Genomic DNA, 12,456 nt, shown 5'->3' on the forward strand with positions numbered 1-12,456 from the left:
CAAAAAGGGTTTAGAACACTCAGTCAGATAGGATCACAGGTTACTGTGAAAAAACAGTTATTCACTTAACCAAAGTAACAATAAAGGATTTCAAAAGCAAATATAGAACAGATCACTTAAAAGGTAAAGAAACTTGAAATCTGTTATCAAAGGCAGTTCAACATTTTAAGAAATCTTGTCCTCTTAAGAGAGAGAGAAGCCAAATTCAAGTTCTACACTTGCTTACTTTTAAAGTTCATTTACTCAATTAAATTTATTTTAAACTTAGTCAATCCTTACCATGCACAAAACTCTTTTCTTGGAGTCTACTTTCAACAAACCCTTTTGTCACTTTCTGTATCCATCACAGCCACCTGTAAGTCAGACCTACTTCCTTTTCCCTTAATAAAATGCAACCCTATTACTCATGCCTTCTCTACTGAAAACACACATCCTATTTTCTTTAAGCAACCATAAACTGTCCTTTATATTAGCATTCTGTAGATTGGTGAACATAAATACCAGTGATAATTTCTAAAAACATGTGCTTACTTTAGAGAGCATGGCACCAAACATATTCATTAATAGTCCAAACTATCTTTAGTTTCTCTGTAAGAGGAAGCCAGTGTTCAGTAATTAATGTTTCAGTATCTTATTTTATTTGGTAATGACCTAGCTATTCAATAAGCTTCCACCACTTAACTTAATTTAGCACAACTCTAGAATTTCAAGTTACCAGAATCTGGAGAGACTATTTTGGATAGACATTCCTAAAGCATAATTATTCTTAATAGAGTTTATCTAAAAGCTCTTATCTCATTTATATTTTCTTTCCTTAAAAGTTTCTTCACATCAAGTTACTTTCCTTGTTGACAAATTTGTAACAGATATAACAAGATTTTATTTAGCTTATATTACACCTAGGCACAATAAAAGTATTATACTTAATGTTGATGACTCTAAAATCATGTCTATATTAATTACATCCACAAACATTAATACCAGATATTAATTTAATACTGAATATTTCCCAGTTCACGTGAACCTGAAATTTATTTAGCTTAATTTCTCTTGTATTTAGAATTGTTTAATTTGTAAGTGTTTACTTTTCTTTAAGCCAATTAAATAAAGCTCATTTACAAATTAACCACAGCAATATTATCCAAAGACAAAGACACATACTGAGACATACATGTATCCAGACAGACACAATAAGAGATCCAGCTGCATTTTCTAAACTTAGTCATGAATCAGATATCATAATATAAACTCACTAGTTTATAAATAACAGTTGGAATAAGAAACAATTTTAAAGGTTTCTTACAGTTTTTTTTTTTTTTTTTTTTTTCTTCTTCTTCTCAATCTCAGGAATTAGAGATGGTCTAGATAAGATAAGTGTCCCTGAGAGCTCTGGTCTCAAGGCACAGGGAGAGAAAATCAGATTCTCCTAGTAGGACTTATTCCCTTAGGGTCAGAATTCTGAAGAGAATTTTTTTTTTTCCTTCAAGCTGTCTTTCTCTACTGGTTGGCAATTAAATGGTGTCGGTTAACCTTCGACTGACATCGTGTATTTAATTGGCACAATTGAAGCTTCATAATTTTTGTAGATACCCCCTTTTCTTTCTTTTAATTGTTTTGAAAAAAGTTGGTCTGATATAGTTTCAAGTAATTAATTATTGGTTTCCTGCAAAGAAGTTACTCTATCTCTTCCTCTTTTAGAAGCTTCTAGATACCAATCAAAGTATGCATTCCATTCAGTCTGACCTTACAGCTGGCTGTTTTTTTCTAACTGTGCTTGCAAAAATATTAATTTTGGAATATCAAAAGAACCTCAATTTGGTCATTTTAGGTTGAGATCTCCTTTTGTATAATTTCCCCAATTAAGTAGGTAGTTGCAAGTATGAGTTTTTGTATGTACATAATCCTGGCTGAGGTGTTAGTCAGAGACTGGCTTTCTGAAGTCCCTTGTTTCTGTGTTTCAGAGGCTCTATTTCCCATTTTAAGGTTGAATTCGTCAGGGACAAAATTTACTAGTGAAATTGTGTTGTGGGCCAGTGTACTGCTTGTGAGTTTAGCTCCTCTAGGCATCGCCCCAGAGTTGTTTCAGCCATCTTACATGTCTCAGTTTCTTCCTTTGGCGGTCTAAGACCACCATGGGTGCTCCGATCGCTGAATGGCCAATTTTTATCCAGGACCCCTGGACGAGCAAGCGTTTTTAATTAATGAGTGGTTTTCCCTATGGGACCACTGCACAGTATGAGGACTCTGCCTCCACCACTGCTGTAAATTTCTCAGTCACCTGAGAAAGCCGTAATCGGCCAGAAGGAGTCTTGTCCCTTTTCTTCAGAGCAAAGTTTTCATGGAATATCTTCACTTTTATCCTGACAAATTCTATTAAGGCAGCCGAATTGAGGAAAAGCATCAGATCAACCTCTTACCTAATCGCTCAGTGCAGACCACTCAGTCTCCTACAACTGAGCAAACCCTGGTATTTCCACCAGGGCCCCCGCAGTATCTTTCAACTGGCTGGGTATTCTTTGGTATCTTTTAACCAAGCCCCACCCAGTATCTTTCCAGTGGGTGGGTATTTCCTTGGTATCTTTCAACCAGGCCCCCTCCCCCAGTATCTTTCAACTGGGAGGAGGCAGGTACCTGCTACACCACCAAATAAAACTCAGGATCATCAACCAGTATGGGAGATCAAGAACCAAGAGAGACTTACCCAAATTCGTCTGGACTCTCTGAAGAGGCGGATGGGCACAAGGGGCCTCTGCTGGTACCAAGGCTCTGGTTCCTCATAGAGTTCAGGTAAAGGAGAGAAGTCCACTCTGGGTCCCTTATTCATGGTCACCATAAGTGTCAAAAAAATGCACAACGTGAGAGTTGCAAGTTAAGTTTTATTTGGGGCAAAATGAGGACTGCAGCCCGGGAGACAGCCTCCCAGATAGCTCTGAGAAACTGCTCCTAGGAGGCAAGGGGGAAAGTCAGTATATGTGTGATTTTGGTGAAGGGGGAGTACATACACTCAAGCACATATTTTTTGCAGAAAATTTCTGCTAGTCTCATGAAGGTTACTGCTAGTCACAAGGGGCAGTGGTCATCATGAAGGATTTTAGTGCTTTTCTAAATATTAGGAGATACAAGAATTGGGCTCATAAAATTGGCTCCTGAAAATATCTATCTGAAGACCTGTTCTGCCAGTTTTTCCCAGAGCCCAGAGTGCTTCATTTCTGCTCTCCACCTGAACTCTTTTCAAGGGGTATTGAAAGTCAGCAGCTGTAGCACCACATGATTTAATCCTTGTAGAGGCAGATCGTAAGTGCCAGTGGAAAATGCCAATTTGTAGTTGACAGTATTTACCCATATGTCCACACAAAAGCCTGCACATGGATGTTTATAGCAGTTTTATTCATAATGGCTAAAACTTGGAGGCAACCAAGGTGCCCTTCAGTAGGAAAATGGGTAAATAAGCTGTGGTTCATTCAGACAATGGAATATTATTTAGCACTAAAAAGAAACGAACTGGACTTCCCTGGTGATGCAGTGGTTAAGAATCCACCGGCCAATGCAGGGAACATAGGTTCAAGTCCTGGTCCAGGAAGATCCCACATGCCGTGGAGCAACTAAGCCTGTGTGCCACAACTACTGAGCTCGTGCACCTAGAGCCCGTGCTCGGCAACAAAGGAAGCCACCGCAATGAGAAGCCCACGCACCACAACAAAGAGTAGCCCCCGCTCTCCACAACTAGAGAAAGGCTGCTTGCAGCAACGAAGACCTAACATAGCCAAAAATAAAATAAATAAAATAAATAAATAAATAAAATGCCATGAAAAGATATGGAGGAAACTTAATTGCATATTACTAAATAAAAGAAGCCAATTTGAAAAGGCTACATATTGTGCGATTTCAGCTACATTACATTCTGGAAAAGGGAAAACTATGGAGACAGTAAAAAGATCAGTGGTTGCCAAGCGTTTGAAAGGAGAAAGGGGTAAATAGGTGGACAGAGGATTTTTGGAGCAGTGAAACTACTTTGTCTGATACTGTAATGGTAGATACTACATTTGTCCAAACCCACAGAATGTACAACATCAATAATGACCCTAACGTAAACTATGAAATTTGGTTGATTATGACCTGTCAATGTAGGTTCATTTTAGCAAATGTACCGCTTTGGTGAAGAATTCTGAGAGTGGGTAAGGCTATGCATATGTGGGGACAAGGGATACATGGAACTCTGTTCTTTACATTTAATTTTGTTGTGAACTTAAAACTGCTATAAAAGGATTAATTCTATTTTTAAAAGTTTCCACTTCTTTCTTTAAATTTGACATATTTTAATGCATTATATCCATCTTCTCTTATAGACTCTTTAATACAGTTGACCCTTGAACCATGTGGCAGGGTGGAGGTCGGGGAGCGGTTTAGAGGCCTCCATCCTGCACGGTCAAAATTTCCATGTATAGTTAGCTTTTCATATACATAGTTCCTCCGGATTTGGATGGATCTGTGGATTCAACCAACCACAGATTATGTAGTACTATAGGATGTGTTTATTGAATAAAGTTTGCACATAAGTGGATTTGTGCAGTTCAAACCCATGTCATTCAAGGGTTAACTGTGTATTTATCATAGCTGGTTTAAAGCCTCCTCATACAATAATAATATCTTGATCATTTTTGAGTCTGTTACTATTGACAATACTTTCTCTTCAACAATGGGTCACATTTTTCCTGTTTCTGTGCATGCTTAGCAATTTTTTAAGTTATATATGGATATTGTAAAACATATATTTAACAAGTTATTAAGTTACTAGCAGATGACCTTGATCATATGAAGACTTGGATTTTGACTCTTCTAGCATATATCTATCTATATCTATCTATCTATCTATCTATCTATCTATCTATCTATCTATATCCCTATTGTATAGTCATTACTCCTGGTACTTGGACATGAGTGTGGCCCTTCCAGATTTCAATGGAAATCTGAGTTGTTAGCCAATCCCCTGTACCTTAGCAGGAACTGAACTACAAACTTTGGTTGCTGCTGAAATATCTGTTCAGTTCTTTTTAGTCTTCTCACTATTTCTTTCTGCTGGAGTCCTTTAAGTCTTGTGCATTACATGTGTAGATCAAGAGTCAGCCAAGGAAGTAAAGAGAGTTAGTACCCAGATTGTCTCCCTTTCTGCAATTTCCCTTCAATTTCCAGCCTCTTTGGCAGTAAATATCATATCATCAGCTCAGTAAATATGGTGCTTTTTGTTGGAGCTCTATTATACATTAACTGCAATCTTGGTGTGCCCTCAGGGGAAAAGGTAGAATAATATGAATCTCACACAGTTTGGTTCTTTTTCAATAATCATATTCTAGTTCCTGCCTTCTATTGGTTGTTCTCCAGTGTCTGTAAACAGAATTTTAAACAGAGATAAATGTGTGTGTGTATGTGTGTGTATCTGCATGTTTTGACCACTTTATAACTGCTATTGTTGGGAATGTTGTTCTGAAATCTACACTGTCATAAGCAGAAGCTGGAAGTCTAAAGAACAGATTGATTTGAGACAATGTTTATGCTCCCTTTGGGTAACTGGTTTACAGAATATGGACTCTCAAAACTCACCATTTATTGGGAAAATAATGATGGATATGACAAGATTAGTTTTGAAATGATTATATATATTGTTTGAAAATCCCTGGATAGTACATACACACAGTGTTTGTCAGAAATTTCAGGAATAAGAGAAGGTGATTGTAGTTTTATTAGTGTTTCTTAAAGAAATTCCTAAAATAATATAGATTTCTCTGTAATTCTTAAGTGAGTAGAGAGAAATGGCAAGCCATTAGAGAATTATTTTAAGCTACCTATCTTGAACCCTGAATTTTTTAAAATGTCCTTGGAAATGAAGGGACATAAAATGGTTTCCAGAGGGCCTGAAATAATAATAATAATAAATTGTTCCAAGCCTGCCCAAGACTTTTACCTAAAACCTGGATTAACTCTTTGGGAGAGGTAATAAGGAATCTTTCAATAGTTTCTCAACAGTTCAGCTTGTAATCATTGGCATGTTCAAGGGCCTTAGTCTTTGAAATTCTTTACTTTTCTATCCAGTCTCTCTCTCTCTCTCTCTGTGTATATATATATATATATATACAGATAGATAGATATAGATATAGTCATCCCATGTATTATATATGCATATATATAATCATCTATAATCATCCCATGTCTTTAAATAATAATAATGTGCCAAAGCCACACACATTTATCTCTGTACTCAAAAATATCCCATGAACTGCTTACTTCTCATTTATTTTTCAATGTTTAATAAGTATTTCAAACTCGATGTGCCTCTAAAAGAATTCTTGATTCAACCTTTTCACCCAAAATTGCTTGTTTTCCATCCCTCTCTATCTCAGAAAGGGTTAACTCCTGTATCCCAGCTGCTTAGCCTCAGTACCTTGCTGTCACTCTTGGCTCCTCTCTCCTCCTTCACACTGCATATCTAGTCTGTCAGCAGATCTTTTAATTTTACCTTCAACATATACACAAAATCAAACTAATTTTCACCATCTCTACTGCTATCACTCTGATCCAAGCAACCATTAGTTCTCAACTGTTTTATTGCAATAACATTTTTCTTCATGTCTTTCCTCCTACCCTTTCACATCTATGTTCTTGTATCCATGAGGTAGCCAATTTAATTTAGATGATGTAATTTCTCTGCTAAAACCAGTCTCAGAGCAAGATCAAAATCCTAACAAAGATTAACAGAACTCAGGATCTGGCCTCCTATTGTGTCTTTGACTTCACTTCCTAAGAGTACCCCATTGCTCTTTTAGTTTTAGCCACACTGACTTTCTTGTTTTTTCCATACCCACCAGCCAGCTGTCCTACTGCTGCTCTCTTTAATTCGATAAAGCTTGAAACTTGTCTTTGTTTCAGCTCACATTTGTGGCTTCAAGAATGTAAATCCTCTGAAGTTCTTCATCTGTATTTTCTATTTGTCCAAAACTTCTCAGAGACTTGCATATCTTCAGACTTCTTCTGAATTTAAAACTTCACATATTTTCTCTCTTCTTTACTTTATTTCTTGCCTCTCCTCTAATATAATTCAGTTTTCCTCTGAATTCTCTCTCTAATCAGTTCTGCTCTTATAACTTATTATCAGCTCTTTTCTATAATTTCCCTATTTTTGATCTTTAACAAATATTCCCTTTAATTATCAGCAGGTGATATTACATTTTTGAGCTTTAACTTTAAAGAAGAGTACACTGAGACTTTAAATAAATGGTTATTTATTTATTTTGCTTTCTCATGATTTAAAAACATGACTTGGTGTATCTTGGATTATAAATTTTTCTCCTCAAAGATCTAGACATATACCTTCATTGTGTTCTGATGATTAAGATTTCTGTGGCCAGAATAACTTTTAATTTAATTTAAAATTTTTATGTAACCTTGTTTTTCCTGCTTTGATACTAAAATTATTTGAAGTTATCTTTACTTTTTGCAAAAGGAAAAACCTCTAGTATATATCTTAATATAGAAGTTCTTTCTTTCACTTTTTCTAAACTGTCCCTCCAATTCGTGTCTTTGACTATTACAAACTGTCAACATTTTCCTCAGGTCCCCTTTCCTTCATGATTATTAGCAAATGTCTTCATTTTTATTTAATGAAGAAAAAAAATATCATTTTTAAAAACTTTCAAAAATTCTTGCCAGACTTATCTTCAAAAAACTAAAATTCAGTATACAGAGAAGCAAACATTTATGTTCTTCTAAACCTAATTAATCAAATCTTCATTAACACAGTTCTCAGATGAGTTGAGAATTCTACTGGGATGCTGAAATCCTGTGATATACAAACAAAACGACTATGGATGATAAAAGAATAGATAAAAGAAGAATAAAATCATATAAAAAGTATATATATGTGTGTGTGTATATATATATATACTTTCCTATGTTTAGAAGAACATATCATTCTTTGATATGCTCTGATGCAATGCATTCAGTTATATAACTGAATGGATATATAAAAAAAGGAACATGATGTCAACTCCCAGAAAAACTGCAATTATATAAGAATGGTTAATAGCCGGTGGTTAAATCTCTAATTCCAGCTACTGATGTCACAGAACTAAATCATTCACTCATACATTAGTCAATCATTCATTTACCTATTTAGAGAATAATAGTAATATCTCTGTAAGCTACATGGCATTCTTTTTCTTTTCCTTTCCATGTCCTTGATGTTTTATGTCTATATACATTTATTGTTTGCTTAACAACTTGTCAGATTTCTTTAGAAGGACTTAAGACATTAAAAAATTCATTGAAAATATAAAGTATGATGTTCATTAATCTAAAAGTCAGTTATAAAATATCATAATTTCATACAAGCTTTTGCAAAGTACTCTGGAAGAGATAGAAAAGAAGTAGAAGTCATGGAGCCTATCTTTAGTGAGCTTATACTACTGTAAAAACAAAATCCTCAAATTGTTAAAAACATAGTTCTCACATGCGTAGTGAGTACATGTCACTCTTTTATTGTAATCATTAAGGCAACAATCAGCAGAATAGGAGATGATTGAAATGGATTTTACAAACTGGGATTACAAAACTAATGGAAAAAATGCCAAAATAACATTTCTAAATTAGATATAAAACTAGATTATGTTCTATAGGATATTAAGACCCTGGGTTTTGGGTGTGTGTGCTTTTTTTTTTTTGAGTATTGTCTCTATTGGATATTGAAAACTGTGAAGTGTCTTATATATTACCCTACATCCACTCTAACACATTAGCCTGTCATACATTCATGGATGTTGACTAAAGATACAAGACTCCCAGGTCAGAGGGAAAGAAGTTTATTACTATGACACAATGGACAGCTTAAGTATTAGCATACTTTCATCAGTTCCCCATGTCCTCAAATATCAGAAGGCCAATACACATGGGTCCAGATGGATGCTGGGCAAACAATGGGTTATGTTATAGGACAAGAACTCCAAGCTCAGGAAAACCAGATCTTTTATAATGGGCAGTAAGAAGACCTGTCATTTTACCCCAGAGGGAAAAACTGTCTTCACTACACTACAGAGTAAGCATGTCCCTAGTATAATTTTTGCTCTGGGTAGAGAAACCATCTTTATCTTCCAAGTCTGTAAGCTTGCTGAGGAGGGTGACACTATCTTCTGAGGCTGTTCGTGATATAAACACCCTTGAAGAGATAGTCCAGAAAAAAGGAGAGGCAGTACATCACTAGCAAGTTATGTGGAAATGTGAGAGACAAACAGAGGTATTGTTTCCTAATAATATACACCCTTCTTTTCTATATTATCTTGGCTTCCAGCAAATTTTCCATCAAGTATGCCACTCTGTTCATAACTCTGATTAATCTGACAGAGGCTGGGATTAAATCTGTTTAATTAGTCTCTTAAAGCATTTAATTAGGGCTACTACCAATTCAAGCAAGAGATGTTGGCTTTCTGTGTTGAGCTCAACCCTGCCTCCCAAGGTCCCAGATCCAACCGCAGAACAAAACTCGTAAACCATTAAAGTCTATCTTAGAATGTCAGATATCCTTCCCTTTCAGTTTCGTACTGACCTCCCTAATTGGTCTGAGATATTAATCCAAGTATAGAAGAGTATAGCAATTGCACAGACTCTGCCTTGGTCTGCAAATATCTATCCATAACAGTGAATTGAGCTGACCTGATGGTTTCCATGACTGAGGTGGTGTCATTGACCATCTTTGCTAAAGTCAGGAATGAATTTCATACCAACTTCTCTAATTAGGTGACCACACTGTAGGGATAATTGTCCACATAGTTTGCATAAATAACAAAGTCTATTATCCCTCCAGGTAACTTCTCCAATTAACTAATGGTAACTCATTTTTCAGAGGCCCCCACAGTCATCTGAGGGCTATGTAATCTACTAGCGGTGTTTCCTTAAACACTTAAATGTCTCATATGACCACTCCTAAGGTACAAGTCACGGTGTTTTGAGAGGAAAACAAGTTAACACCTGTCTTCCACACAAAAAGTAAAGTCTCAAGTATGTACATGGTGCCTCTGGAAAGAAAGTTTTGTCTGTAATTGCTAGGGACCCCCCAGGTGGGAACTACATCAGTAGGGGTGGAGTTTGACTGTGTCTCCAATGTGGCCTCCTGGCCAGTTGGTAGACCTTAAGATTCCTAATTCAGTTTGAATAATTGACTCTAGTTCTGATTTTTAGACAGACTTTCTGAAGGAAGTCATTCCAACCTATCCCATTTATCCATGCCACCACAGGGGTGACATTTGTCCAACACATGAGTAGTGAGTAAGGGCCATAGGAATGGAGATAAGGAAAATTTGAGTGATGGATTTTGAGATGAAAACTATTCATTTGTAATACTGTAACTCTAAAATCTTGAGAAAAATTTAAACAAGATAAAATATTGTATAACATTCATATCAGTTCTTATTTTGAACATTAAGTACAAACTTTTTATTAATATTTCCCTGCATCTACCTAATATGTGAAATATGTGTAAGTAAATCATGTGGGCTTAAAGGAGAATCAAATGATTAAAGGAGGACCAAATGCAGGACAATTACAAGTCTCTGTCCAGCTAAGAAAACTTTTTGTAATACTCTGTAAAATGCTTATTTTCTGCTTTAGTTATATTCTCAGAAGGATTGTGTCCAACTGTTTTAATCTGACTACTCTGAGTCCTATGTTGGTATGTTGATTTCTATAACTGTGTGGTCATAGAAGAAATGTTTTATGATACTTTTAGCACTGAGATTCTTTTCTGATTAAGCAGAAATATGGACACCAAAACATTTCCTATGTAACATCATTTAAAAAACCTTTCCTTTCTCCCAAAGTAGATCAAAGGTATTATTATTTAAGTACTTCAGGCCATGCGCCACTGAAAGTCTCTACACATTGCAAAGTGAAGGGAGTTTCATATTATTAAATTAGTTTACCAATGTGGAAAACAAAACAGATACTAGGTGACCTGTTGCATCTTAAGTAACTGAAGTTCAAACTTAACATAATTTATAAATTCCCCTATATAATAAAATGTATTGAGCTTTATGAATAGTGCTAAACTCTTCATTGCATCAGTGGAGAAACAACTTTAAACATGGTATGAGCACTGATATACTTGATTTAACATGTTTGAAAGTATATGTGAATTATAGATTGTGGCTACACACCCTCTTTCTCAGACTTATAAATTTGGCTTATATAAATGATATCATAATTCAGTTGCCAAGAGCTACTCAAAATTTCAGCATAATGGCTTTAAGTATTATACAAAATTTTCAGTGTTTTTCATACAATCTTGAACTTAATTAGTGATACCTAAAATCTTATTTAGAATGTTAAATATTACCAGATTTGAGAAATACTATGGTTCAGTAAAATAAAATCATACTCTACTGAAATCATCAATGCCTACTTGTATACCACACACAGCGTAACGTAGAATCTTATTCATTGTGTTTTGCAATTTCTCATTTTTTCTCTCTTCACTCAAATTTAGAATTCCTTCTTTGTTATTAAATTTATTAAAATTACCTTTAAAAATTGAAAATAATATATAATTTACATTATATATACAGACATTAAGAATGATAGCAATTTTACTTGGTTATTTTACTTTGCTTATAATGAATTCTCAATGAGAACACTCTTCTTCAAAAATCTTACTAAAAATACTTTCAAAACATAAACTTTCATATGATAGTTAAGCAAAATTGATGAAGACATGTATTCCCTAGGATAAAAGAGTAATTAAAATTGATTCTGCAGGTAGCTACTTGACCAGCCCATTCTCCTATGTGGTTCTGTGCAGAACAAATGAAAAATTAAGCTGAACAAGTGCATAGCCAAAGACTGAGAATAAGATTCATGTTAGAAGAAAATGACTTTTCAGAAGCAGCCATATTGGGGCAAGAATGATCTGGGAAATTTAGAAGCTCAGACTCATTTAATGAAATAGAAAGAATTCATGTTAGATCAGACACAGACTTTTTTCTCTGACAAAATTCTATATTAAGTTGCATTACTTGCCTTCTCTCATTTAATCCCTACTTCAATCCTGAATTTATGCAAATACAACTAAGGCTCAGCGAGACCATGTAACTTTCAGGTTATATAGCCAGTGAGTAACAGAACTTGTATTCAAATCTTGGTCTCTGCCTTCAAGGACTGTGCTCTTGATCACTATGCTATCTTACTTTTCTAGATTCCAGAAAATTCCATTAACTGAAGCATTTTGACTATAAAATCTGGTGAGGTATTTTCAGTAAAATTAGTTGAGACACTAATGGCTAGTTAGGCCAGAAACTGATGACTAACATGACCCATGGTAACCACTGTAGACTTATAGTCTCCAACTATATGTAAGGCCCATTTTATAACCTTTCCTTTGGGGGATTTTGGATTATATTTTATTTGCTTCAGAGTTATTTA

Source organism: Balaenoptera ricei, chromosome 10, assembly GCF_028023285.1.
Source record: "Balaenoptera ricei isolate mBalRic1 chromosome 10, mBalRic1.hap2, whole genome shotgun sequence".
NCBI lineage: Eukaryota > Metazoa > Chordata > Mammalia > Artiodactyla > Balaenopteridae > Balaenoptera > Balaenoptera ricei.